Here is a 14,552-nt window from a genome sequence, read left to right as displayed (position 1 = left end):
TTGATCAAAGATGGTTATGTTTCCTAGCCATAGACATGGGTTGTCATTTGATTAACGGGATCACATCATTAGGAGAATGATGTGCTTGACTTGACCCATTCTGTTAGCTTAGCACGCGATCGATTAGTATGTTGCTATTGCTTTCTTCATGACTTGTACATGTTCCTATGACTATGAGATTATGCAACTCCCGTTTATCGGAGGAACACTTTGTGTGCTACCAAACGTCACAACGTAACTGGGTGATTATAAAGGTGCTCTACAGGTGTGTCCAAAGGTACTTGTTGGGTTGGCGTATTTCGAGATTAGGATTTGTCACTCCGATTGTCGGAGAGGTATCTCTGGGCCCACTCGGTAATGCACATCAGTAAAGAGACTTGCCGGTAACAAGATTGAACTAGGTATTGAGATACCGACGATCAAATCTCGGGCAAGTAACATACCGATGACAAAGGGAACAACGTATGTTGTTATGCGGTCTGACCGATAAAGATCTTCGTAGAATATGTGGGAGCCAATATGAGCATCCAAGTTCCGCTATTGGTTATTGACCGGAGACGTGTCTCGGTCATGTCTACATAGTTCCCAAACCCGTAGGGTCCGAACGCTTAACGTCACGATGACAATTATATTATGAGTTTATATGTTTTGATGTACCGAAGGTTGTTCGGAGTCCCGGATGTGATCATGGACATGACGAGGAGTCTCGAAATGGTCGAGACATGAAGATTGATATATTGGAAGCGTATATTTGGATATCGGAAGTGTTCCGGGTGAAATCAGGATTTTACCGGAGTCCCGAGGGGTTACCGGAACCCCCCGGGGGCTTAATGGGCCCTAGTGGGCCTTAGTGGAGAAGAGGAGAGGCGGCCAGGGCAGGGCCGCGCGCCCCTCCCCCCTAGTCCGAATAGGACAAGGAGAGGGGGGCGGCGCCCCCCTTTCCTTCCTCTCCTCCACCTCTTTCCCCCTCCTCTCCTATTCCAACAAGGAAAAGGGAGGGAGTCCTACACCCACCGGGAGTAGGACTCCTCCTGGCGCGCCTCCTCCTGGCCGGCCGCACCTCCCCCCTTGCCCCTTTATATACAGGGGCAGGGGGCACCCTAGAGACACAACAATTGATCGTTTGATCTTTTAGCCGTGTGCGGTGCCCCCCTCCACCATAGTCCACCTCGATAATACTGTAGCGGTGCTTAGGCGAAGCCCTGCGTCGGTAGAACATCAACATCGTCACCACGCCGTCGTGCTGACAAAACTCTCCCTCAACACTCGGCTGGATCGGAGTTCGAGGGACGTCATCGGGCTGAACGTGTGCTGAACTCGGAGGTGCCGTGCGTTCGGTACTTGATCGGTCGGATCGTGAAGACGTACGACTACATCAACCGCGTTGTGCTAACGCTTCCGCTTTTGGTCTACGAGGGTACGTGGACAACACTCTCCCCTCTCGTTGCTATGCATCACCATGATCTTGCGTGTGCGTAGGAATTTTTTTGAAATTACTACGTTCCCCAACAGGCCCGAGGCGTACTGGAGGGGGATTCGGCTCTTTGAGCAAGTCACGCACGATAGCTAGCTCAAGAACACTGAAATACACACCAAAGCAGGACTAGGGTATTACGCGATCCCCGCGGCCCGAACCTGGGTAAACGACCTTTGTGCTGGCACTTAGACCCGCTCTTCTCACAACCCCGCGCCCGCCGACCACAGTAGGGATTCCGTTGATCCCATAGGTGTCGTTCCCACCGACAAATTCCAACGAGGTCGTGCACCTCTTAAACTCTCAGCGTCAAAGTATTTTTCCCAGACTTCCTGCAGATGTCCATGTACCAATCATGGAATCTTCGCATCATCGTTGTTAGGGAATTACCAGGTCTGACTAGAGGCTTCCCGTGCTAGAATCTTAATGTGTCCACCTCCATTGTTTCAAAAAGGGCATCGTTGTCGGGCATGTAATCTCCAGGATTGGTACCGGGCAGCATCCCCGGAAGATTAGAAACGATATCGCTAGACACATTGAGCGGGGGGCACGATTGCTTCGCTTGTTTGCCGAGCTAGGGAATTTGTTTCCCTTTTCTTTTTTCTGCTAGCCTTTGATCAGTGCAAGTACTTCCCGACCGCTCCGCTTCCTTAAATGTCATTTCAGTGATGCGGTCATAGTTGGATTGCGGCGGAGGCGGTGGTGGTCGTTGCAGGGCATCCAAAGTGCGCTTGGATTTCACTCGATCTATCTTCTCCGCCGGAGGTGGATGTATCTTAGCTTTTACTGATTGAAAGAAGTCATTCACTTGGCCTTCAGAGATCTTCTGGTTTTCCTCATCGCTCCTCTCATATGGTAACTTGTCTAGAGGCTTGAGAGACGATGGACCGTATCTGTATTGCCTCCCGCCTCTGGCGGTACTGCTAGACGCCGGAGCAGCCGGAGCGGTTGCGGCTGTCTTCTTTCGTTGCTTAAGAGGCGGAGCAGCCGGAGGCGGACTGCTACAACGCGCTAGAGCAGCCGGAGCAGCGGCGTCTGTGTTCCGCCATCGCTTACGAGGCGGCGAAGGAGGAGGCGGGCTGCTCGGACGCGCCGGAGCAGGCGGAGTACCGCCGCCTTCACGCGCCGAAGCAGGAGGCGGAGTGCCCTGATCATTCGCCGGAGGAGGCGGAGGAGGCGGAGTGCCCAACTGACTCGCCGGAGCCCTGAAGTTCAGAAGGTTGATGTTCTCCTTCCGCCATAGACACGGAGTCTTCATAGCAAGACCGAGCTGAGTCTCTCCATCACCTGTAGGGTGCTCAAGCTGGACCTCCTCAAATCCCTTCGTTGTTTTGTCCACCATCACAACAGCATAGCCTTGTGGAATAGGACGGCAGTGAAAAGTTGCTCCGGGTGAAGGAGGGTACACAGAGCCGACAGCCACCTTGACTTTGAGCTGAAGCCATTGCGTCATAAGGTGGCACTGGTGTGAATCCGTGATAAAATCCACGGGGTAGCTAGGACCAGTCAAGTCAGGCTGCTGAACGAGATCGATGGAAGCCATGCTGCTTCTCCGCTGAGATGGAGGGGTAGTTTCTGGGGTAGCTCCTTGGGCAGGATTTCGCAGCTGCTGGTTCTCAACATCTTGTTGTTCCTCTAGCTTTCGTACCCTTGCCTTAAGCTCGTGCAGTTTGCTTTGCTCCACTTTCCTCCTCCTCTCTTGGGTTTTGTAACCGCCTACGTCAGGAAACCCAACCTTCCACGCAACGGAGCCTGGCGTGCCTCGAGTTCGTTCAGGGTGCTCAGGATTTCCAAGGGCCCTTGTGAGCTCGTCGTTCTCTCTGTCGGGAATGAACTTCCTTCCTGCACTTCCTTGATTGCTTTCCGAAGCTTCGTGACGGGTGTTTTAAGTTGCTCGTCCGTCCAGCAGCACTTCCCTGTTTCAGGGTCCAAAGTTCCACCAACCTTGAAGAACCAAGTCCTTGAACGGTCTGGCCAGTGCAATGTCTCTGGTTCGACCCCTTTAGCAATCAGGTACTGCTCAGCCTTGTCCCACAACGGCCAAGCTTTGAGGTAGACACCTGACCCCGTGCGATGGTGATGCTCCTTCTTTGCAGCATTTATCTTGTTAATCGATGACATCTTCTTACTCCTCTCCGATGTCTTGTTGACCACAAATGCGGGCCAGTGATATCTTATCTTCTCAAATCGGCCGGTGAATTCTGGAGTCTTCCCTTTGTCGACATACGTTGCTTTCAACTCATTCTTCTACCTCCTGAATAAATCTACCATCTTCTTGAGAGCATGAGACTTGATCAATGGCCCTATAACTGGATTCTCCGGACCCACGTCTTCCGGTAGGGTGAAATTTACCTTCAGCGCGGTCCAAAGATCAGCTTTCTATCTATCTTCGACAAAAGAAACTTGAAGCTCTTCCTTCTTACGCAGATTCCATAGCTCGATGCTAATCGGGATCATGTCCCTGACAAGAACCCCGCACTGAGCAGAAAATGCTTCCTTGGTCCGGAGGGGTTTAATCGGTTGGCCATCGCCCGTGATTTCTGTGATCGTGAACCTTTCATCCGGGTGCAACTTTTTCTTTGGTCTTCGTTTTGTTACCGAAGTTTTGCTTGATCCGGAGGACTATAAAAGAAGAAAGTAGAGTTAATATATGTACATACCAAAACAATGAATGCATCAATTAGCTAGTCAGCACAGGCTTAATTAATATATATATATACCTCGCCAGACATTGCAACAGCTGATCCCGACTCCGTTCGGTCACCGGAGCCGTCAGCACGGTCGCCGGAGCCACCGTCACGATCATGACTTTCCTCCTCCATTGTTTCCTCAAATATTACAACATGGCAATTAATATATAAACATGAGAGATGGATATAACGAAGTTATCGGGGAGGGGTATATCGACAACGACGACATATACATAGAAAAAAATGTTATCGGGGAGGGGGTATATCGACCCCCCTCATGTCGAAGTTATCGGAGATGGGGTATATCGACAACGACGACATATACATAGAAAAAATGTTATCGGGGAGGGGCTATATCGACCCCCCCTCATGTCGAAGTCATCGAGGAGGGGGTATATATATATATCGACAAAATTACATCATCATATATCATCGAACAAAATTACATCATCATCATCATCATCATCATATATATACATCTAAAAAAGTTTTCATATATATATATATATATATATATATATATATATATATATATATATATATATATATATATATGAATAACTATTTGGATCACGGCGCGCCCTATATAGGGCCGACAGAGTTCTTACTGAGATTGCAAAAAACCAATCCGACCGTGCAGGAAAAAACTACCCCGCCCGCTGCCCCGATCCCCTCCCCGACCTTCCTGATCGCCACCGCCACCCTCCCTGGATCTCCCCGCCGTCGCCCACCCCTGCCCCGACGCGCATCCGCCGCCGCCCACCCCTGCCTACACCGCGCCACCAAGCTCTGCATCCGCGCCGCCGCTCCTCCAATGGCAGGGATCCGCGCTGTTGCTCCTCCATTGGACCGGATCCACGCCGCAACGCCTCCATGGCCACCGGAACAGGGCCCACCAGCGACCATCCGCCGCCGCACGGGACTCACCGGCGACTACCCGCCCAACCGTCGACCCTCTGCCTCCTCTGTCACCGGCGAACATCTCCCAGCGCCTCACCTGAGTCCATCTCCGCCCTGTTTGACGCGCACAAGCACGGGCCCCGGCTTCTCACCGATGTTGGCCCCCGAGCGTCCACCCACCCTCCGGCCTCCGGCCACACAGCCGGCGGCGGCTCCCTTTTTCTTGCAGCCGCTCGCTCTCCTCCATGGAGGCCTCTTGCCGTCGCCACCCTACAACCCCGAACTTTGGCAGCCATCTCTCCTCGCTGTCATGTTTCTCATCGCGATTGTCGTCAGTCCATCTGCATCGAGGCAATCCTACCGCAGCAGCTGTGTTCGACGCCGGCTACCTCCTCAGCGTCGAGGTCTCCCACCAAGCCGGGCATGCCACTGCTCCATCCTTCGTGAAGATGTAGCAGGTCGGGCTATGAAGCAAGAGAAGGTCGGACTGCAAAGAAGTTGAAGGTCGAGATTCGTGCTCCTCCGGTGGGGATGCAGACCAACGCATCGTGCAACAAGGGCCTCCTCTGCCTGTCGAGCCACATGTGCGCCGCAATATCATTCCACTGCAGGCCCATCTTGCGTGCCAAGTAGAAGCTCAGTTTCGCTTGCAAGGTACGTACGCCTCCATGTGCAGATTGCTGCAGAGCTGCCGGGACGCTGCGTCCAGCGGCACAACGAGTACAGGGTGCACAAGGCCAAGGACCATGCCGCTGTTGCCAAGCGTGGCCAAGCGCCTCCCGAGCTGAGCCTCTCTGAGCTGGTCTGACCATGGTCCGTCCGGCGCCTTAACCCAATGTGAACCTGAAAACTTCTCTAGCTCGGGTTGCTGCATCAAGTTGCTACCTTCGTATGCAAAGAGCGGAGACAAATTACAGGAAGGAGAGAGAACAAGGAATAAACGTGTGGTGCTTCTTAGTTCTAGGATATAAGATGGAGAGATAAGGATCAAAAGGTGTGGTGTGAAAACATGCACGACTTTGTGTATAAAAAAATACTAGTTATTTGGAAAAGAGCACATGGTGGTATTGCTAGAATGCTAGTGCTACTTGCATTCTAAGAACGTTGCACTGGTTAAAAGTTTTTTGATGGACGAGTATTGGTTTTACGCGAGTTACTACCAAACCCACTAATCACAAAAACAGACATTAGGAAAGAATCCCAAGTTCAAGCACTGTTGTCGAGCGAAACATAGTTCAAAGGACATTTAATAAAAACACGATAGTTTGGAGACGAGAATTAGGGAAGCTTGAAAAAATCAGAACAATAAAAAAATATAACAAAAAAAGTTGAAGTTCATGTATGAAAAGCAGGAGAGGTCAAAAGCAGTAAAAACTTCAAATAAAACCTCTGTCGGTTTGATGTTCAGAAAGTTCAGAAAGAAGATGGAGTGCGCTTCAAATTCTTCTAGCATTTTTAATTCTCAGTACAAAAAGACATCTCAGAAAGAAGAAGAAATCGCAGGCTGCTCGTCTTGTTTGATGTTCAAGTGTTCAGTTATTTTGTGCCTTTTTTGCTCTCCGTTCTGCTCAAAAGCTTATGTCTTTAAAATCCTACACTCTGTAGGTCACGGCCTCCTCTGGATGAAGGTCACGGCCTCCTCTAGATGCAGGTCGTGGTGTCCTTGTCCTTGTCGTCACTGCTCCAGCGTGAGCAATACGGAATGAGGCAGTGTGTGCACTTGCTAAGAGCTGTGGACACCGCGTGCGCCTCAAAACAAACATCCTGTAGCATGTGTACGAGTTTACCCACAGTGATTTTTGTCAACATGTTCTTAGGGATGCAGACCTAAAACAGCCAACTTGCATTGTTGCTTCTTTGGATTTGTTGTGGCAAGGAAGAAAAAGAAGATGGGGAGAGGACGTGTGGTGGTGAGTGGATAGGAAATGTGTGAAGAAGAAAAAACATAGTGTTTAAATTGGCCATTTATTTTTATCCATTTGGGTGCAAAATGTTGTCCCCTATATGCTAATTAAGGTTATAATAAATGAATTTATTTATTTCAGTTTTTTGAATTTATTTATTTTAGTTTCCAACATACAGTACAAATAGTTTTTCTTGCAAAGAGTTCAATAATTCCACAATAATTAGAAAGAAGGTCAAACACACTTACGTCAGAAGGCCATGTTTACTACAAAAGTTTCAAAGAGTAAACATATTTTCAACGTCCAACTTAGTTAAAAATTTGAGTTTTTTCTAGGAAAGATGATTGTGCTCTTTTTCGTGTTTGCTCATATGACCAGTTTGAAAATTTGAAATAACCAAGAAGGTCAAAAACCATAGAAGTTCAATTTGAAATAACTGAGAAGGTAAAAAAACCTAGAAGTTCAAATTTGCAAAACTAGAAAATTGTTTGCTTATTGAAAACCATATTTTTCTAAGAAGTTCAAAGTAAAAAAGAGAGAAGTTCAAAGGTTAAAAAAACTTAGATGTTTTCTCATTACTAAATAATAAAATGAAGAAATTTGGATCCCCGATCTAAAAGAAACAAAGAAGTTTGAATTAAACTAACAAAGTACTTCAGTCATAATAAAAAATAAATAAAAACCTAGAAGTTCAATTTAGAGTAGCAGATCATTCTGATTTTCACTGTTTCAAGAAAAAACCAGAGAAGTTCAGATTAAGAAAACTAAGAAGTTTGAATTTAAAAACTCAGATTTTTCCTTGCTACTAATAAATAAAATTGAGAAGTCCAAAATAAAATAACGATGTTGTTGAATGCATATCGAAAACTAGAATTATTTCCTTTTCTATGAAATAAAATTATCCAAAATAAAAGGTAGAGCCGTTCAGTATCTATAAAAAACCCTGATATTTTCACGTAACCGAGAGAAGTTCAGATATAAAACTATTAGAAGTTCATGTACTACATGGTGTGCATTTTATATTAAAAAAGAATGAAAAGGCAAAGGCTAAAAGTTTTATTAATAGAAGTTCAAGTGCTCGCCCCGAGAAAGTTCAAAAATTAAAGAATGGAAACCAGGAAGTAGGATTTTTCCTTTACTAAAAGAAGTTCGATGATTATAGAAAACTCAGATTTTCCTCGTTATTAAAGAATGGAAACAAGAAGTTCAAAAATTAAATAACAAGAAGTTCAACTTTTAAAAATAGCGCGCTTCAAAATTTTACAAAAGAGATTAAGAAATAAAACCAGGAAGTCCATATTAAAAAGATGGAGAAGATCGATGATTATAGAGAACTCAGATTTTCCTCGTTATCAAAGAATGGAAACAAAAAGTTCAAAAATTAAATAACAAGAAGTTCAACTTTTAAAAATAGAGTGCTTAAAAATTCATAGAAAAGGATTAAGAAATTCAGATTAAAATTCATAAAAAATTCAGATATTTTCATGTAACCGAGAAAAGTTCAGATTGATAACTGCCAGAAGTTCACGTACTACATGGCGTGCGTTTTGTATTAAAAAAGAATGAAAAAAGCAAACGATGAAAGTTTTGTTGCTAGAAGTTCAAGTGCTCAGCCCGAGAAAATTCAAAAATTCTTGTGTGGGAGAGGTTGTACAAAAATACGTGACAGAAGTTCAAGGTGAAAACAACGAGAAGTTCAACTACTACAAGGAATGCATTTCAAATGAGAATAAAAGTATAGAAAATTAAAAGCTTAAAAGGTTTGTTGAAAGAAGTTCAAGTGCTCTGTCCGGGGAAGTTGAAAAATCGAATACAATTCTTTACTCAAAATAGAAAAAGGTGAAGTTCAAATTGAAATAACACAGAAGTTCGGAGTTTATTAAAACCTAGGATTTACCTTTTCAAAAAATAAAAAGCACAACGCCATTTTTTGCACTTTTGAAAACAATCTCATAAACGTAAAACTGGTTGCTAGAAATCAAGTGCCCGGCGAGGGAAAGTTCAAAAATTCTTGGGAGAGAGCTTCAACGTGTATTTAGATGTCCAAAATACATAAAAAATATGTTTTTTTGTGTTTTAAAATAATTCTCTCAAACCAGAGAGAAGTTCAAAGTGATAACAACGGGAAGTTCACGTACTACATGGTGTGTATTTCATATAAAAAATACAGTAAAGTGAAACAAAGTGAAGTTTAAACAGACGTGCCCAAGAAGTTCAACTACTTCACGCAGTGCAAAAAATTAGCACGTCAAAAACGGCACGTCAAAAATTAGAGTGAAGTTCAAACAGACATGCCCAAGAAGTTCAACTAATTCACGCAATGCATTTCCATTCACGATGAAGGCAGAAATCATGACCTCGTCGTTTTCTAATTTACTTCAAAAGGCAGGCATATCATTTGTGTAAGTTCAAGTCCTCGGTCGGAGAAAGTTAAAAAAATATTGTGAGAGAGGTTTGTACAAAAAGAATATCATTTGTGTAACACTGACGAAAATGGATGGGAAAATTACAAACAAAAATAAGTCACAGAAGTCCAACGTGAAAACAGCAGGAAGTTCAACTACTACACTGAATGAATTTCACAAGAAAACTTTTAAAACCGTCGCGAGTATGAAAAAATGATCAACACGGAAAAGTTGCGTGTTTATAGCACCTTTCCATCGGTATATCACTTGCTTAATTCCGGTGAGTGGACGAAGAGCTACGAGCAAAAAAAAGCATGTGAAAAACAAAGTGAAGTTCAGGCAGAAATACCACAGAAGTTCAAGTACTTCACGCAATGCATTTTCGACGAATCTGTTTCGCGATAAAGGCAGAACGAGTGATCTCACCGTTTCTGAAATTACTTAAAAATGGCTGGGATTCAGAGAAAACCATCAACATGAAAAAGTTTTGCATTTTTCGTAGCTTTTCAATAGTATATTATTTGCCCCGTTCCGATGAAGTTTGTAGAAATTACGGCAAAAATACGTTTTTATCCATTATCGAAATCAACGTAAAACCGTAATGAATTTGGAGAAACAATATATATAAAAAAGTTTTGCATTTGTTCAGGCTTTCCAATGCCATATCATTTGCTACATTCGAACGTATGATTAAAAAAATAGATCCAAAATACAAACTTGGTAGAACTTGTACCGTTTTCTAAATTACTCTTAAACCATTTAAAAATTAGAAAAACTTTCAACATGAGATAAAAGCGCATTTTCATAAGCTTTGCAACGCCATATCATTTGTCTCAATTGGATTAGGCGTTTAGAAATGGCATCGAAAATACGAACTCGGTTGTTCGGTTTGCAAAATTTTACGATTTTCCACATTACTCTTTAACCATAGGGAGGTAGAAAAAAGTTTCAGCATGTGGAAGGAGCGGTTTTACAGCAGCTTTCCAACGCCATATTATTTGCCTCATTCCGATAAATGGTTTAGAAATGCGATCGAAAATACGATTCACGTTTTTTGTATGAAGAAAAAACGGTTTTCAAAACTACTCTTAAACCACTTACATTTTGCCAAAATTTTAAGTTGGGTCATGATACTGGTGTCCATAGCTTTCCAACGGTATATCGCAAGCCCCATTTGGGCAATGTTGACGGAAGTTCAACCTAGCACTAGCGGAAGTTCAGGTCGAACAACTCAGGCAATAAAATTGCAAAAAATGCAATTTCATCACGACCCGAGAGCAAAATCCACCAGCGAGCGAGATTTCTATTTAAAACCGGTATTTAGTTGCTAAAAATGTTTCTAGATTACACTAACATCATATAGAACACTACTGACCAGAATAATTCGCGGGGGAAGCCACGATTGCAAAGACAGCCCGAAGGTCGAGTTCGTACAGAGGGAAGTTCAGGCGCGTGTACAAACAAAAATACGTCACAGAAGTTCAACGTGAAAACAGTATGAAGTTCAACTACTACGCTGAATGAATTTCAAATGAAAAACTTTTAAAATCGTTGCGGGTATGAAAAAATGATCAATACGGGAAAGCTCTGTGTTTACAGCAGCTTTCCATCGGTATATCACTTGCTCAATTCCAGTGAGTGGATGGAGAGCTAGGAGCAGTGGATAGAGATATACGAGCAAACAAAGCACGTGAAAAATAGACTGAAGTTCAAGTGCACGTGCCGAGAAGTTCAGGTTCTTCACGCGGTGCATTTTCGAAGAATCAGTTTTGCGATAAAGGCAGAACAAATGATCTCGCCATTTTCGCAATTACTTGAAAACGGCTTGGAATCAGAGAAAACCATCAACATGAAAAAGTTTCGCATTTTCCGTAGCTTTTCAGCGGTATATTATTTGCGCCATTCCGAAAAAGTATGTAGAAATTATGTCAAAAATACATTTTTAGCCATTTTCCAATTTGACCTAAAACTGTAAGGAATTAGGAGAAACAATATATACAAAAAAGTTTCGCATTTTCTCAAGCTTTCCAACGCCGTATCATTTGTTGCATTCGGCCGTACGGATAAAAATTAGCTCGAAAATACGAACTCGGTTAAACTTGTACCGTTTTCTGAATTACTTTTAAACCGTTCCAAATTAGAAAACACTTTTAACAGGAGAAAGTAGCGCATTTTCACAAGCTTTGCAATGCCATATCATTTGCCTCAAATGGTTAGCCGTTTAGAAATTACATTGAAAATACGAATTCGGCTGTTTGGTTTACGAAATTTTACGATTTTCAAAATTACTCTTTATCCATAGGGAATTAGAGAAAACTTTCAACATGTCGGAGGAGAGGTTTTGCAGCACCTTTCCAACGCTATATTATTTACCTCATTCCGATAAACGGTTTAGAAATGCGATCGAAAATACGATTCACGTTTTTTGTATGAAGAAAAAACGGTTTTCAAAACTGCTCTTACACCACTTATATTTTGCCAAAAATTTAACTTGGGTCATGATATTGGTGTCCATAGCTTTCCACCGGTATATCGCAAACCCCATTTGGACACATTTTAGCTGAAGTTCAACCTAGTACTCGGGGAAGGTCAGGCGCGTTACTCGGGAAGTTCATGTTGTGATCAGAATATTATTCTGATCCCTTGATCAGAATAGCGTTTATATATATATATATATATATATATATATATATATACATATATATATATATATATATATATATATATATATACATCAGGGCTATTCTGTTACGTGCAATAGAATATTATTCTGTTACCCTACTTGAACTGATGAAATTCGAGCGGTTGAACTGATGCTTTGTGTTGCTGTTAAAAATCGTCTTCTTTCGTTCAATTTTTTTTTCACTTTTTTTTGTCGAAATGGGGCGTGTAAAATATCGTTGGAAAGCTCTTGACATCCACATTACAATCTTATAATTGGTTTTTGCAAAAAAATATGATTTAAGAGCAGTTTTGAAAAAACCATTTTTTTCAAAACCGAAAACGCGAATTGTATTTTCGACTTAATTTTCAAACGCTTTGTGGGAATTGAGCAAATGAGATGGCTTTGGAAAGCTTGTGAAAAGCCGCATCTTCCTTATATCTATTTTTTTCAAATTCTATATGATTTAAAAGTAATTTCAAAAACGGTGAAATTCTAGGCGAAAAGTTTTTTCACTAATTTTTGCAAATGGTTTGCCGGATTGACGCAAATGATATGGCATTGGAAAGCTATGGAAAATGCGCAACTTTTGCGTATAGAAAGTTTTTTCTAATTCCTTACAGTTTAAATACGAATTCAAATACGGTTAAAATTGGTTTTTGAACATGGTTTTTTTTAAAGTTTGTCGAAATGGGGCAAATAATATACCGTTGGATAGCTATAGAAAATGCGAAACATAGTCATGTTGGACGTTTTCTCTACCTCGCAACCGTTTAAGAGTAATTTGGAATACGGCAAGACGGATCCTGCTGTTTTCCCGTGTAAAAAACAGAGTACTCATACTGATATATGTGTGTGTTTGTACTGAGCTATTTTTTGTAGAGTAATTTTGAATTATTCTGAAAAAAAGAGTACTTGTACTGATGTTTGCATGGGATTGTACTAAGCATGTTTTAACTAACTAGCTTTTGCTCTATTTTTGGGTAATATTTTTGCTCGTAAATTTTCAACGGTTTACTGTATCGTCGCCCCTGTACTTGCATGGTTTGTATCATCGAACTGAATGATATTTTATTAAAAAAGAGAATGTTTTGTTTTGTTTCTTTTTTTAACTCAACATTTTTTTGACAACGATGTTCTGAACTTCTCTCATTTTACGACTTGTACTGGGGTACTTACTAAGCAGGATTTTCATGGGGTTTCTTTTTTTCTTGAATTTTTACAATTTGATTTCTGCCATTTCTTTTATTCCGAACGGACCACCGTTTTTAACTCGTACTGAGGTACTTACTACGCCTGAACTAGTGACGAGGTTCCGTCGGCGGCCAGTCACGGCGCCGCAGGCTCCCTCGCTCGGAATGAGGTGGGTAGGTTGGGGCTGGTCGGAAAGTTTCTACTATGGTCTGCGCGTCGCGCTCTTATAGGGCCGAGAGGTAACGGAATAATATTCTGTTACTAGTAACAGAATAGTCCAGCCCCATATATATATATATGACAAATTTTATCTACCACCGGTACCACCACTTGAGTTTTGTATGTTGTATGTAGTATCTAAGAAATTGGACAGTATGTACGCGTAGTATATAGTATATAAAAATGATTAGGTAGTATATATACTATTTTTTTGTAGTATGTATCGTATTTTGAGTATGCTCCTTTTTACGTACAAATATATACAAATTTCACAAATATAATAAAAACCATGGGCCAACTTGCAATTTTTTCATGTAACTCACTTTGGAGTATATTATATATAGTATATGAACATACTTAAAATGATAAAGTAGAATATATACTACCACACAGTAGTATATGAGACATGTGGGGTTACTACCTCCAGGTGGTAGGATGGATTTTTCCTATATCATCATATATATATAGTACAAAAAATGACCAAGCTAGTTTTCATATATCATCATATATATCATCATCATCTAGTACAAATATGCACATATATATGAACATATACATAAATTGACAAAAAAATACATTTATGAAAAAAAATACTATGAACATGTAGACACATATATACACATACACACACATATACACAAACACACACATATACACAAAAAATACATTTATGAAAAAAAAGCTATGAAAAAAATGCAGGGCAAGGGCGGCAGCTCAGGGCAGGCGCGACTCCAGCTCAGGGTAGGGGCGGCGGCGCGGCGGCAGCGAAGGGCAGGCGCGGCGGCGCGGCGGTGACGGCGGCCAGTACAGGAAGGAGGGGTAGGGGATAGGGGCCGCGTTGACAGCCAGGATGCGTCGGCGACGAGGAGCGGGCTCGGGGGCGGCAGACGGCGACGGCGCGCTCAGGGGCGCGCGGGCTCAGGGATGACCTTGGCGACGGTGATGGAGACGGCGATGATGAGGCACGGGCGACGGTGGCGGCGAGCTCGGTGGCGACGGCAGGGGCGGCAGACGGCATCGGGGCAGCCTGGCGGCGTCGATGAGCTCAGCGTCGTCGGGCGGGGGGGGGGGGGGGCAACTAGCGATGGGGAAATCTAAAAATTT

The sequence above is a fragment of the Aegilops tauschii genome, chromosome 5, assembly GCF_002575655.3.
Source record: "Aegilops tauschii subsp. strangulata cultivar AL8/78 chromosome 5, Aet v6.0, whole genome shotgun sequence".
Lineage (NCBI taxonomy): Eukaryota > Viridiplantae > Streptophyta > Magnoliopsida > Poales > Poaceae > Aegilops > Aegilops tauschii.
Note: the sequence above shows the minus strand (reverse complement) of the source record.